This window comes from Sus scrofa, chromosome X (genome assembly GCF_000003025.6).
Source record: "Sus scrofa isolate TJ Tabasco breed Duroc chromosome X, Sscrofa11.1, whole genome shotgun sequence".
NCBI lineage: Eukaryota > Metazoa > Chordata > Mammalia > Artiodactyla > Suidae > Sus > Sus scrofa.
In genome coordinates, this window is record NC_010461.5 from 10632818 (window position 1) to 10646636 (window position 13819).

Genomic DNA, 13819 nt, shown 5'->3' on the forward strand with positions numbered 1-13819 from the left:
GTCATCGCCCCCACCACTCCCACCAGTAAACACTGAACTTTCTACTGTCTCCATAGTTTTGCCTTTTCTAGAATGTCATATAGTTGCAATCGCACAGTATGTACCTTTGCAGCTTGCCTTTTTTCATTTAGTCATACACATGTGAGGTTTCTCCATGTCTTTTCATGGCTTGATAGCTCAGCTCTTTTTAGTGCTGAATGATATCCCACTGTCTGGATATACCGAGTTTATTTATCCATTAACCTACTGAATGACATCTTGGTGCCTTCCAATTGCTGGCAATTGTGAATAAAGCTGCTATAAACATCCATGTACAGGTTTTCGTGTGGACTTTAGTTTTCACCTCCTTTGAGTAAATACTAAGGAGAGGGACTGCTGGACTGTATGGTAAGAGTATGCTTAGTTTTGTAAGAAACCACCCAACCGTGTTTCCAAGTGGCTGTACCATTTTGCATTCCCGGCAGCAATGAATGAGAGTTCCTGCTGCTCTGTATCCTCATCCCCATGTGGTGTTATCAGTGTTCTAGGCTTTGGCTATTTGCTAACGGATGTGAAGGGGTAATGTCCCTCTCATCCTTTGAATCATTGCTGTCATTCATTTCACTCAGAGGTAAGCATATATAAGCATATATACACACACCCATACACACGACATATACACATACATACATAATTAAAAACACTGTTTCTATTATTTTAACAAACTGTTATCTGTTAGACCAATTAAAATAAGAAAAACAAAAAGTAAAAAGAAAGTAAAGTGTAAAATAATCTTACATCATTCATAAAAATCAACTGAAAATGTCTTAAAGACTTGGATGAAACTATACAACTCCTAGATGAAAACATAGGGAGTAAGCTTCTTGACATAGGACTTGGCGATGATTTCTGGATTTGACACCCAAAGGCAACAAAAGTAAAAATAAACAAGTGGGACTACATCAAGCTAAAATGCTTCTGTGTAGCAAAGGAAACTACTGACAAAATGAAAAAGCAACTTACTGAATGGAATACAATATTTGCACACCATTTATCTCAAAAACAGTTAATATTCAAAATATATAAAGAACTCATACAACTCAATAGAAAACAATCTGATTTTAAAATGGGCAGAGGATCTCAACAGACATTTCTCCAAAGAAGACACACAAGTGGCCAACAGATACATGAAAAGGTGCTCAATACCACTAATTATCAGGGAAATGCAAACCAAAATCACAATGAGAGATCACCTTACATCTCTTAGAATGGCTATTATCAAAAAGACATAAAATAACATGTTAGTGAGGATGTGGAGAAAAAGAACCTTTATGCACTGTTGGTGGAAATATTAATTGGCAGAGCCACTATGGACAACAATATGGAGGTTCCTCAAAAAATTACCTCATTTTTGCAGATACATCCAAAGGAAATGAAATCACTATACTCAAGAGATACCTGCTCACTAATGTTCACTGTGGCATTATTCACCGCAGCTGAAAGAAACTGTACATTCAATGGAATATTATTCATCCATAAAAGACGGAAACCCTGCCATTTGTGATAGCATGGACAGCCCTTGAGAGCATTATGCTTAGTGAAGTGAGAAAGACAAATACCATAGGATCTCACCTGCATGTAGAATCTAAAAAATCCCATGAACTCATAGATACAGGGAACTGGTTGGTGGTTGCCAAAGGCAGGGAATGGGAATTGGGCAAAATGGGTGAAGGGGATCAAAAGGTCCAAACTTCCAGTTATAAGATAAATAAGCCCTAGGGGTTTAATGTACAGCATGGCGACTACAGTTCACAATATTGTATACTTGCAGTTTGCACAGAGAGTAAGTTTTCATCACAAGAAAAAAAAATATAACTATGTGAGGTGATAGATGTTAACTGAGTGTGGTCCTCATTTTGCAGCATATACATACATCAAATTATTATGTTGTATGACCAAAACTAATACAATGTTATATATATATATATATATATATATATATATATATCAACTATACTGCGATCAAAACTTTTCACATTTTTAAGTCAAATAAAAAGTAAAAAGAAAAATTTAATACCCATGCTGGAATTCAGCTTCCAAGAGAGATAGCTAGATAGTTTGACATACTGTGAAAACAATGAATTTTGCTTCCTGCTTTGTAATTAGCTAAAGTTTTCTAAGGATCCTATTTCAGCATTGTTTTTTAGCCTCATGGTCTCTGATTTATGTATATTACATGTTACTTGGTAGCACACCAACTGTATCCCTCATCACCATCCATCTTTTTGGGATGTGCTACAGCATTTCCTAAAGACACTTCCCTGTAACTTGGCAAAATGAAGGTATTCAGACATTCTGAATTTTTGCTTGGGGCGGACCAGCTTTCTAAGTCCCCCTTGGACTTAAACATACAGGTTATCTTCAAGCAAGAGTAGGAATGAAGAGCATAATTTAATTCCCTTTCCTATAAAGATTCTATTTTCTTTAAAATTTATTTTGGCACTAGTTAGAATCCTGCTTTTTGGTCAAGTACTTGCAGGTCTGACTCTGCAGAAGCTGGGGTGGAGCAGAGCCTACTCATGAACAGAATTAGAAGTAGTTTCCAAACCTTGCTCACCTCTCATTTTCCCAAGATCACCTCCATCAAGCTGCCCTACCAGCAGCTGGGAGAACAGAGATTTTCAGTACAGGTGGGATGAATGCTCTGAAAGGCTGTGCCCAGAGGAACCAACAAATAGGCAAATGTTTCCACAGTACTAGAAGGTTTAAAACATGGTCCAGAAAAAAAAAAAATCTTATCAGGATATGCAAAGGAAAATTTTTTAAAAACCAGCAAAAGTGTCATGTTTGAATGTGACAAAATTATCTAGGATAGAGACTGCCAGTGTTTTCTGCAGGATGGAAACGAACCACTTAACGTAGCCATACTTCCTTAAACAGTGAAATCGCATTGAAATAATCACTTTTTTTTGGGCCTCGCCTGCAGCATGTGGAAGTTCCTGGGCCAGGGATCAAACATGCGCAAAGCTCAGCGACCTGAGCTACTGCAGTGACAATGCCGGATCCTTAACGCACTGTGCCACAAGGGAACTCCAAAATGCCCAAACATTGAAATGGAAAAAAAAAAAAAAAAAGTTGTCTTACCTTCATTTCTTCCTTCCTCGACACACTGCCTTTCCTTATGGAGATCCCAGTTTCCGACCTGTACCATTTTCCCTGTCTCTAAAAAACCGTCTCAACATTTCTTGCAAGGCCTACTGGCAATGAATTCGCTGAACTTTTGTTTGCCTGAGAAATGCTTTATTTCTTGGGGTACAGAACTCTAAGGTGGTGGGTTTTTTTCTCTCAACACTTCAAATATTTCAGTTCATCCTCTTCTTGCTTGCTTGGTTCCTGAGGAGAATTTCGATATGATTCTTACATTTGTTTCTCTACAGGAAAGGTGTTTTTTCCTCTTATTTCTTTCAGGATTTTTTTATCTTTGATTTTTTTGTAAGTTGAAGATGATATGCCAAGTTGCAGGGTTTGTTTTTGTTTTTGTTTTGCTTTTTTGTGCTGCACCCACGGCATACGGAAGTTCCCAGGCTAGGGGTCAAATTGGAGCAAGTTGTAGTTTTTAGGGGGTAGCATTTATCTTGCTTGGTGGTCTCTGAGCTACCTGGATCTATGGATTGATGCCTGACATTCATTTGGGGACATTCTCGGTCACTATTGTTTCAATTATTTCTTCTCTTTTTTTCCTCTTTCTCCTCCTCCTTGGATATCATGTTCTCGGTTTTTTTCAGCCTTTCCTCTCTCTGTGTTCTGGCGTTGGAGGATTCTGTCGCTCTCGCCCCTGGCTCAGGGTTGTTTTTCCTCAGCTATGTCCAGTCTACTAATAAGCCCGTCAAAAGCATTTCTTCATTTCTGTTACAGCGTTTTTTTTGAGCTCTAGCATTTCTTTTTGGTTCTTTTCAGGATCGCCACCTCTCTGCATACATTGTCCATGTGTTCTTACCTGCTCTTGATTTTATCCATTAGTGCCCTTAGCATATTAATCAGAGTTTTAAATTCCTGGGCGGCTAATTCCAAAACTCCTGATTAATTCCACAATTCCTGCCATGTCTGGTTCTGAGAGTTGCTGTGTCTCTCCCAGGTGTGTTTTTTTGCCTTGTGGTGTATGCCTTGTAATTTTTTCTTGGTAGTTGGACAAGATGTACTGGGTAAAGGAAATGCCATAAATAGGCCCTTAGTAATGCAGGGGTGAGGCTCGGGGGTGGTGGGGGGGCAGCATTCCGCAGTCCTGCGATTAGGCCTCTGTCTTTTCGAGAGCCTCTGCCTCTGGCTGTGCAAGTCACACGTGCTTCTCAGTTTTTTTTCTCCTCCCTTGGGTGGGACAGGATGGCTGGAGTCGGAGGTTTCCCATCCCGGGTCAGTTAGGCTCCGGTTACCTAGTTTCCCGGAGGGCAGGCCTTGGAAAGAAGAACACTGTGCTCTGGCTTCTTCCAAAATGGTCCCTTTTCCTCTGGCCCTGCCGGAAACCCGAGGGGATCTCGCTCCACTATTTAGCGTGGGAATCTGGTCAAGACCCTGGAGAGAAATCCCTCAGTGTAGTGTGGGGGGCTCCCCTACAACCCGGACCCCCTGGAGTTTTTACCTCTCAGACTCGTCCACGCTGAGCCTCCGGCGGCGATTCTTCAGTCCCAGTTCCTGTTTGCCGCCCCAGACGGCACTGGTTCTCGCGAGGTTTCCCCTCCTGCGCCTCCGCTGTGGGAGCCGTGGCTCCTCGTACGCGCGAGGCTCTCGTATCGTGGGGCCAGCGGTTTGCTCTGTGTCCTCCGCTCTGCTACAGCTCCAAGAAGAGTCGTTGCTTTTTCAGTCTGTCAGCTTTGTCATGTTACTGGGATGGAGTGGTGACTCCCAAGCTCCCTACGTGTGGAACCGGACGGCCCGGCAGTTTTAAATCTCCACACACAGATGAAAGGTATAGACGCAGAAGTTAACCGTAATCCTGGAAGGCTTAGACTCACAAAGGTCACAGTCCCGGCCCCATCATTCTGCACCTGATTCCGCTCCCCGAGGCCATCATTTTCAGGTGGTGATCATTGCTGTAGGAGTAATAACGGCAACACAAGGGTTAATGGTGGAGTGGATTGTGATTTTAAATAGTACATTGGGAAGGTGACATATGAATAAAGGAGAGAATGATTGATTGATGTGGGTATTTGCAGGGTAAGCTGTTGAGGTAGAGAAATGACAAATGCGAAATGCTGGGTACAGCTGCGCTTGCAGGCGTGCGTGTGCTTGCATGAGTGTGTGAGCGTTGGTGGGGGAGTGGGTGTGACTGTTCTGTATCACCACATCCCACAGGTTCGAGGAATACCCTGGGGGTCTTGTTAGCATGCAGATTCTTTTTTTTTTTTTTTTTTTTTTGGTCTTTTTAGGGTCGCACCCTCGGCATATGGAGGTTCCCAGGCTAGGGGTCTAATCGGAGCTGTAGCCGCCGGCCTACACCAGAGCCACAGCAACGCAGGATCCCAGCCGCGTCTGCAATCTACACCGCAGCTCACGGCAACGCCGGATCTTTTAACCCACTGAGCAAGGCCAGGGACCGAACCTGCAACCTCATGGTTCCTAGTCGGATTCGTTAACCGCTATGCCACGAAGGGAACTCCTAAAATGCAGATTCTAATACAGTAGGTCTGGATGGCACTTGAGACACTGCACTTCTTTTCTTTTTTTTTTTCCTTTTTAGGGCCTCACTAGCAGCATATTGAAATTCCCAGGCTAGAGGTTGAATTGGAGCTACAGCTGCCGGCCTTCCCCACAACTCACAGCAACAACTGATCCTTAACCTGCTGAGTGAGGCCAGGGATCAAACCCGCATCCTCATGGATACTAGTCTGGTTCGTTACCGCTGAGCCACAGTGGGAACTCCGAGACACTGCATTTCTAATAAGCTCCCAGATGATGCTGATGCTGATGCCGCTGGTCCAGGGACCTCACTTTGAGGAGTAAGGTGCTAGAAAAAGTTAGATCAGCAGGGCTGGAGCAAAAGGAGAGTGTGGGCAAGTAAACCAAACCTCTGTCAGAAAGCTAGTAGGGTGCCAGATCTTGCCATGTCTTGGAACACATTGTGTGGACTTAAGCTGTTACTGAAAACTAGATGGGAGCGGGGAGGTGATGTGATCTGGCTTCTGTTTTAGAGGTGTCTCAGTAGGAGCTGTGTTAAGAACAGATTGTAGAAGGGTGAAGGTGGTTAGGAAGCCACTGAATGAATCCCGATGAGAGAGGGTGGTGCCTTGGACGTGGAGGCGACAGTGGGAATGTGAGAAGTAGGCAGAGCCAACAGGATTCCTGATGGATTGGTTGGAGGACTAAAAGAGAAGAGTCACTTGAGCACTTGGAAGCATGGAGTTGCCACTTCTGCCCCATGTCTCACATCCATCTTCTCTCTCCAGTTCACTGCCACTTCTCCAGCCAAGCCCCATTAATTCTCATTACTGTAATTGCCTTCAAACAGACACTGCAAACATCTTCTTGAGAAACGGCTTTGTTCAGTCCAAGCCCTTGTAAAGACCTTAGAGAGTCCATGGTCTGGCATGGAAACTCCTTCATAAACTGGCCTTTTCCCACACTTTTGGGCTATTATTCTCGCCTGTGGCTTCAGGGCCTGCTCTCTATCATGACATACATGCTATGGAAGATGAAAAGCTGTGGGGTATTTGCAGATCCTGGCATGCCCTTAAGCCACGGCATTGTCTCATTCACTTTCGTCTACTTTTGTTATTTGTACCTAAAGAAAGCAAACCACTTGCAAGCTTGTCTTTACTGTTCCTTTATGGTTGTATCACAGTGCTTACATCAGTGCCACGTCATGTAGAGGCCATGGACCAGCAGCAGCAGCACGTGAGAGCTTGATGCCAATACAAGTTCATGGGCCTTACCCCAGACCACCAAGTTAGAATCTGCCAGTAGGGCCTGAGAATTGATGTTTTAACAAGCGCCCCAGGTGATTCTTACACGTGCTAAAGTTGGAGACAGAGTGGATCACACCACACCTCAAACTGAACATCAGTCGGTCCCCACATCATACTTGAGAACTGCTGATCCAGACCAGCAGGCACAATGAGACCCCCAGAGAGCTTTCATTAAAACGGTGGTGCCTGAACACCCACTGCCTTTCACTGTGATTGAAATGGCTGGAGGGGGTTCACATGATTCTAATATGTCGCCAGGCCTGGGAACCTTGGGAGCCTGGCAGATGGATGTCCACTCTGTTCACCATACATGACTACATTTTCTGCCTCTGGCTATTCCCTATGCCTGGAGAGTCAGTCTGTGCCCTCTGCATATTGTCTGATATGGCCATTCTAGCCATATTCCCAAATATGGCTTCTCTTCAACCTGGTCTGGGATCCTCTTCTCTCAATTTCCTGAAGCCACATGGGTGGCTTCCATGACACTTGCAGCCAAATCAGACCCCTACCTTGTTTTCTTTGTTAAAATGGGGCCTCATTCAATGGAAAGGTGCTTCTCAAACTGTGTTCTATGGAGTAGAAGCATTCGCTCAGATGCTAATACTTATTGGTGGGACTGTTCTTTGGCCAAAAAATGAAAGTTGAGAACTATTACATACCACATGATTTCTGGACCTCACTCTCTAGGTGTTTCTCCCATCCCTGGACCGTATCGCTCAATCTTTTAAAAAAAATAGCATTTTCTGTCATGGAGCTGAAATTCACATAACATAAAAGCAACCATTTTAAAGTGAACAACTCAGTGGCATTTAGTGCGTTCACAGGGTTGTATAATCACCACCTCTATCAATTTCCAAAACATTTCAACGCCTCGAAAGGAAACCCTGCTCCCACGTGCTGTCACCTGCCGTTTCCATCCAACCCCTCAGCCATTAGGCATGTTACTACTACTTACTTTGAATCAATTTGCTCTTCTGAAAATTGGGGATCCTGCTCTATCAGGCTGTTAGGAGAAACAAGGCAGGTGATGTGTGTAAATTGTCCAGCCCTGTGCACATCAGGTACTTAATGAAGGTCGGATCCTTACTTCACTTTGTCGTTGGTCTCATCATTCTGGGGTCCCCGAGGTCGGATCCCACATCACTCAGAAAAAGAAAAAAGGCTTTGTAAATTCTTTCTTTAGAAAACTAAAAATATATCTCCCCCCTCTGAAAGATGGAACAAGAGTAACTGCTCTAAAGACCATTAGCAAGAATCTATATAAAATTTCCCTTTTTATTTTAGAACCCTTTTAATTTGGGAATTATTTTAGGCTGATAGAAAAGTTGTAAAGATTATATGGCTCCTGTAACCCTGCACCCAGTTTCCCCCACTGTTAACTTTTTATCTAACTATGGGACATTTGTCAAAAGTAAGAAAACACTGGCACATCACTCTTCAATACGATTACATCCTTCATCCAGATTTCAGCATTTTCTCCACTAATACTATTTTTCTTACCCAAGATCCAACCTGAATCCCACACCCTGGAATTAGTTGTCCTGTTTCCTTGGTCTTCTCTGTGGCAGTTTCTGTCTGGCTTTGCTCTTCATGACCTTGAGGGTTTTGAAGGGTATGGTCAGGTATTTTGTAGAATGTCCCTCAATTTGGGCTTATCTGATGTTTTCTCAGGATTAGACTGCGAACATGGGTTCTGAGGCCACTGCGGGGGTGAAATGCCTTTCTCATCACACCAGATCTCATCAGGTAGTAGCGCGTGGTACCTGCAGAACTTACAACCGGTGATGCTGACCTTGAGCTCCGGCGTAGTGTTGGCAAAGTTTTTCCACTAAAAGTTATTTTCCTTTTTCTATCCTCTGGTTTTTGGAAGTGAGCCACTAGTTTAGCCCCTACTCAATGGAGATGGAGAATAAGATCAGCCTCCTAGAGGGGCAGTATCTATAGCCTTTATTTGGAAATCTTCTGGAAGATTTGTCTCTTCTCCCCGTATTATTCACTTATGAGGATGGACTCGTGTGTATTTCTATCATACTTTGGGTTATAATCCGATTCTCTATTATATATTTTGTTGCTCAAATTGTTCCACTTGGGCTGCTGGGATGTCCTTCAGATTGGTTCCCATGTCCCTTTGACATTTCGTGATCCTTTTCTTTTCCTAGTATATTAGCTTGTGTTTGTGTGTGTGTGCATGTGCGTGTCTTTTTAGGGCCGTACCTGTGGCATATAGAAGTTCCCAGGCTAGGGGGTCAAATCGGAGCTACAGCTGCCAGCCTATGCCACAGCAACTCAGGTTCCAAGGCGTTTCTGAGACCTACACCACAGCTCACAGCAACGCTGGATCTTTAACCCACTGAATGAGGCCAGGGATTGAACCTGTATCCTCATGGATACCAGTTGGGTTCATTACCACTGAGCCATGATGGGAACTCCCTAGCAGCTTAGCTTTTGATACACATTTTGGTTTTCTTCCCCACCTATCCACTGAAATTCCTGTAAGGTCCTTTAGGTTACAAAGTTTTCTAGATTGTCAGGCCAAAGTATACCAGTTTGTTCTTAGGTTACCAGACATTTCTGTGACAATACAATTGATCTCTTTTCTTCAAATTCCATTTCATTTCCTAAAAATCTACTACGGAATTTTCAAACTTAACAAAGCTAGAGAAAAGAGAATAATGAATCTCCATGTATCCATCACCTAGCTTCAACAATTTTCAGCATTTTGCTGACTTTGATTCAACTGTCACCTCTCCCATGCTCTGCCACTGGAATCCTTTAAAGCAAACCCCTGACATCATATGAATTCAACTACAAAGAGTTCAGTCTTCAATAGATCAGAACTTAAAAAATATATATATATATATATATATAAAACCAGAAAACAATCATTACACCTAATGAAACTTGTAATTCTTTAATATCCTCTAACGCTCAGTCCATATTCAAATTTCCCCTCAAATTTTAATAATTAATCTGTTTAAGTTACAATCCATACAGAGTCCACACATTACACATTATGACCATCTTTCCCCCAGCCACCACCCCTTCTCCATCACACATTTTTTAAAAGTCAATTTGTTGAAGAAACTGGGTTTTCTGTGCTATCAAATTTCCCAATTCTGGATTTGGCTGATTGTGTCTTCACAGTGCCTTGTAACATGTTAGTCTAGTCCTTGAATATCCCATAAATTGGATAGTTAGATATAGAGTCTTAATTAGATTCTATTTTCATATTTGCAAAAATATGTGCAATATGTTTGATACATATATCAATTTATCTATCTTAGCTACTTTAATAGCATACCTATTTTGCAAAAATACTTTATTGGTGGGGAAGTCAACTTCCTAAAGCCTCACAGTAGAGGCCCTATTACCCACCTGTCCCACTTGTAATTTTCCCTTTTGCGATTCCTCCAGTTCCTGGTGTCGCTGTTGCTTGTCTTTACCATTTTTTTCAGTTCCCTTCACCTGTGGGTTCACGTCATCGTCTTCAGGGCCCCTCTGTCACTGGTCCATTCCTCCTCGTCTCTACATGGTTCCCTTTTCTGTATTCCTAAGGCTGAGGGCTCCGAAGTCTGTAGTTTTGAAGCAGACCCTTTCCACTGAGTTCCAGGCCCAAATATCCAGTGACCGACAGGATGTTACTGGATGTTCAGTGAGCTCTTCAAACTCAGTGTGTCCCCAAGCGGAGTTAATTATCCTTATTCCTAAACGCTCTTTCTCAGCATGTTCTCCACCTCAATGACAAGAACCACATTCCAAGACAGAAACCCAAGCCACCTCAGACATTTCCTCACCTGCCCCAAATCGCCAAGCCACAGGACAATATCTCAACTGTGTCCCCTTTCTGCGCTGCTATTGGCTGATTTCTAAAATTCAGACAAAGCACAAATGCCTTACTCGGTCACACACTCTCCAGCAGGAGCAGAACCTAACCCTTTGCTCCAACGTGGAACACCCCGGAATCTTGCCGAGGGCCGTAATCAGCTCCGAACTGTACACTGTGCTCTGGATACACTGTGCTTTACACATATTGTGAATATGTTTGTAGAAAGGGAAGCAGCTAAAAGTAGGAGTTTAGGAGTCAGAGCATCTGGGTTTGACATCCAGTTCCACCACTGAGAGTGAATTTGATTAAGTGGGTTAGTTCCTCTGTGCTTCAGTTTCTTCATCTGCAAAATGAGGGTAATAATCCTTCACTACTTTTCTGAAATTCTCAAAGCTCTGGAAACTCGAAGTTGTGTTTCTTTTGTTTTTAAATAATTTGTTTGGTAGCCAAACCTGACTTGACTGTAAGGATTTTAAAATTGAAGCACAGATGGAGTTACCATCATGGCACAGTGGTTAATGAATCTGACTAGGAACCATGAGGTTGTGGGTTTGATCCCTGGCCTTGCTCAGTGGGTTAAGGATCCAGCGTTGCCGTGAGCTCTGGTGTAGGTTGCAGACGTGGCTTGGATCCCACATTGCTGTGGCTGTGGTATAGGCTGGTGGCTACAGCTCCGATTCAACCCCTAGCCTGGGAACCTCCATATATTGTGGGTGTGGCCCTAGAAAAGACAAAAAAAAAAATTGAAGCACAGTTAATGTGCAATGCTGTGTTAATTTCAAGTATACAGCCAAGTGGTTCAGTTAGATAATACGTTTTTTCAGATTCTTTTCCATTACAGGTTATTCCAAGATATTGAATAGATTCCTGTGTTATAAGTAGGTCTTTGCTGATTGTCTATTTTATGCATAGTAGTGTGTATCTGTTTGTTTCAAACTAATTTATTGCCCTCCCATTTCCCACTACCCACTTTGCTAACTGTGTTTCTTTTCTATGTCTGCAAGTCCATTTCTGTTCTGTAAATAAGTTCACTTGTCATTTTATTTTAGATTCCACATCTAACTGATATATTAGGCTTTCTCTTACTTACTGTGACTGACTGTAAGGATTTGATGACAAAACCTGATGTGAACGGAATTGAGGACATTTATAGTCTTTGTCCACTTAAATAATCTTCCATTTTACTGCAACGACTGGCTTGGATGACAGGCTGCTGCCCCAACCCACTGAGACAAATTCCACAATATGCTGTTCTACTTTTCAAAAAAATGGCAGTGTCTGAATTCTGAAACACACTTAAGAGTTTTTGAAAACTCGGTTGTGTACCTGTAATGGCTGCTTCATAGGTTGGTCACAGGTTGCTTGTAAAAGAAATGAGTATTTGTTAAGCAATTAGAAGAGTATGTGGCCCATAGTAAGTCCTGTATGAGTGTTTGATAAAGAAGCTTTTCATGTAACAGTTCACCCTAAAAATGAAGTGAAACAGAAACTATTTTGTGTCAGAAGTTTGATGAATTGGGGGGGGCTCCATCAAAGCTGGGTTCTTATCATAGCTTTTCTGTTACAAAGAAATTAAGCATGAGAGAGACAGAAAAACCCCTTTGAATTGGCACTCCAATCCTCTGCCTGCTCAGAACTAACCTCCATTCTGAAGCTACCGTGTGTGAATCTTTTCCAGGGAAGTTTCTCAACTTTAGTCCAGACAGTATGCATCCGTGGTATGTATTATTTTAGAACCAAGAATGATCCAGCCCAAATGTCAACAGTGCTGAGGCTGAGAAGCTCCGCCCTCACCTCGCTCTCTCCTAAGCTCTTGCAGTGCTGCCGCGCCTCTGCCGCGCACATCCTGCAACTACTACCACTGCACCCCTGTGAACCTCCCTCCTAGACTGCCAGCTCCCCACAGGGAGAGACCGTGCTCTAGCTCACTGGGGTGGAAAGGCCTCAGTATGTGCTGGGTCAGTGAATGAACAAGGCACGGATCCTTCCTATCACTGATGATCACACAGGAGACATGAGGGCAGAAGGACAGGTGGGACCGACAGTGCTCACAGGGAGATATTTCTCCATATTTGGAAGAAGGTCCATACCGAGGACTTGCACTGGCACTCTGGCAATTTTTAAGACGGGGAATACGTAAGTGCCAACATTTATCGAGCAGATACCATGCGGCCAGTGCTGTGTGTGTTACAGGCACTAACTCCAGGTGGTCCCCTCACGAGGAGCCCAGGTGTGGGGGTCATGAATACCCACTTCGAGAGCGAGGAGCATCAAGCCCTGGGGGTTGTGTGTGTGTGTGTGTGTGTGTGTGTGAAAGGAACTTACCTGCAGTCACAGAGCCATCAGGGCTGAGACCAGCCTGGTGGCTTCTCTGGGGGAAGGTAGGAGAGTCCTTTGTAAAGAGGAACACTTCACTCTGAAATGGCTATGAGCCTGCTGCAATTACAGGCTTTGGTCTGTACTCACGCTTCAGTCACATTAATTTTCTGTTTAGGCGGATGGGTTTCAAATTAAAAAAGAGAACCACCAAAGAACTGAAATTTTGCTTGTGTGTTACCTCAGGGGAAGTTAATTCTGATTTTTGTCTGCAATACCCAAGCACAAAGTGCAACTCCAGTAATAAAACGTGAGCTAGGAAAAATAAGCACCTGGGGCTGATGAAAACAATGCATCTGTCTCGGGCCAGGGGCTGAGAAGTGCAGCCAAGTGTTCCGGGGAGAAACGTGTCAATACCCCGTCTTCTTACCAACCGTTGATGGATGTGCTCATCTTCTCAGGTCAGCGAGGCCCACCCTGGTAACGCTCAGTAATAACTTATTTAGAAGGCGGCTGGCTTTTATAAATGGATGGCACCATCAAGTTTTAGGTTTTCATTCTCAGAAACAGATTCTCTTAACCAAACAATATTCTCTATCTGTAGTAAGCGCTCAATTATACCTTTTCTACCACAGAGGAGACTGTAGAGGTGAGCAGAATTACTGACCTTGGCTCTTGATTCTGGATGATATTCAAGCTCTGTAGGGGTAAGCAGATGACCAGAATGTCAGACATGGAT

General features: G+C 43.3%; 1 long non-coding RNA gene across 1 annotated transcript in view; it reads right to left on the reverse strand.

The window, feature by feature from the left end:
- The window catches only part of LOC106506899, a 49180-nt gene extending 40043 nt beyond the window's left edge, over positions 1 to 9137 (reverse strand). Inside the window, exons 1-2 of the long non-coding RNA XR_002340539.1 lie at positions 7894 to 9137; positions 3124 to 5066 (exon numbers count right to left, since the gene is read on the reverse strand). This is a non-coding gene — a long non-coding RNA (uncharacterized LOC106506899). The remainder of the gene's footprint in view (positions 1 to 3123; positions 5067 to 7893) is intronic.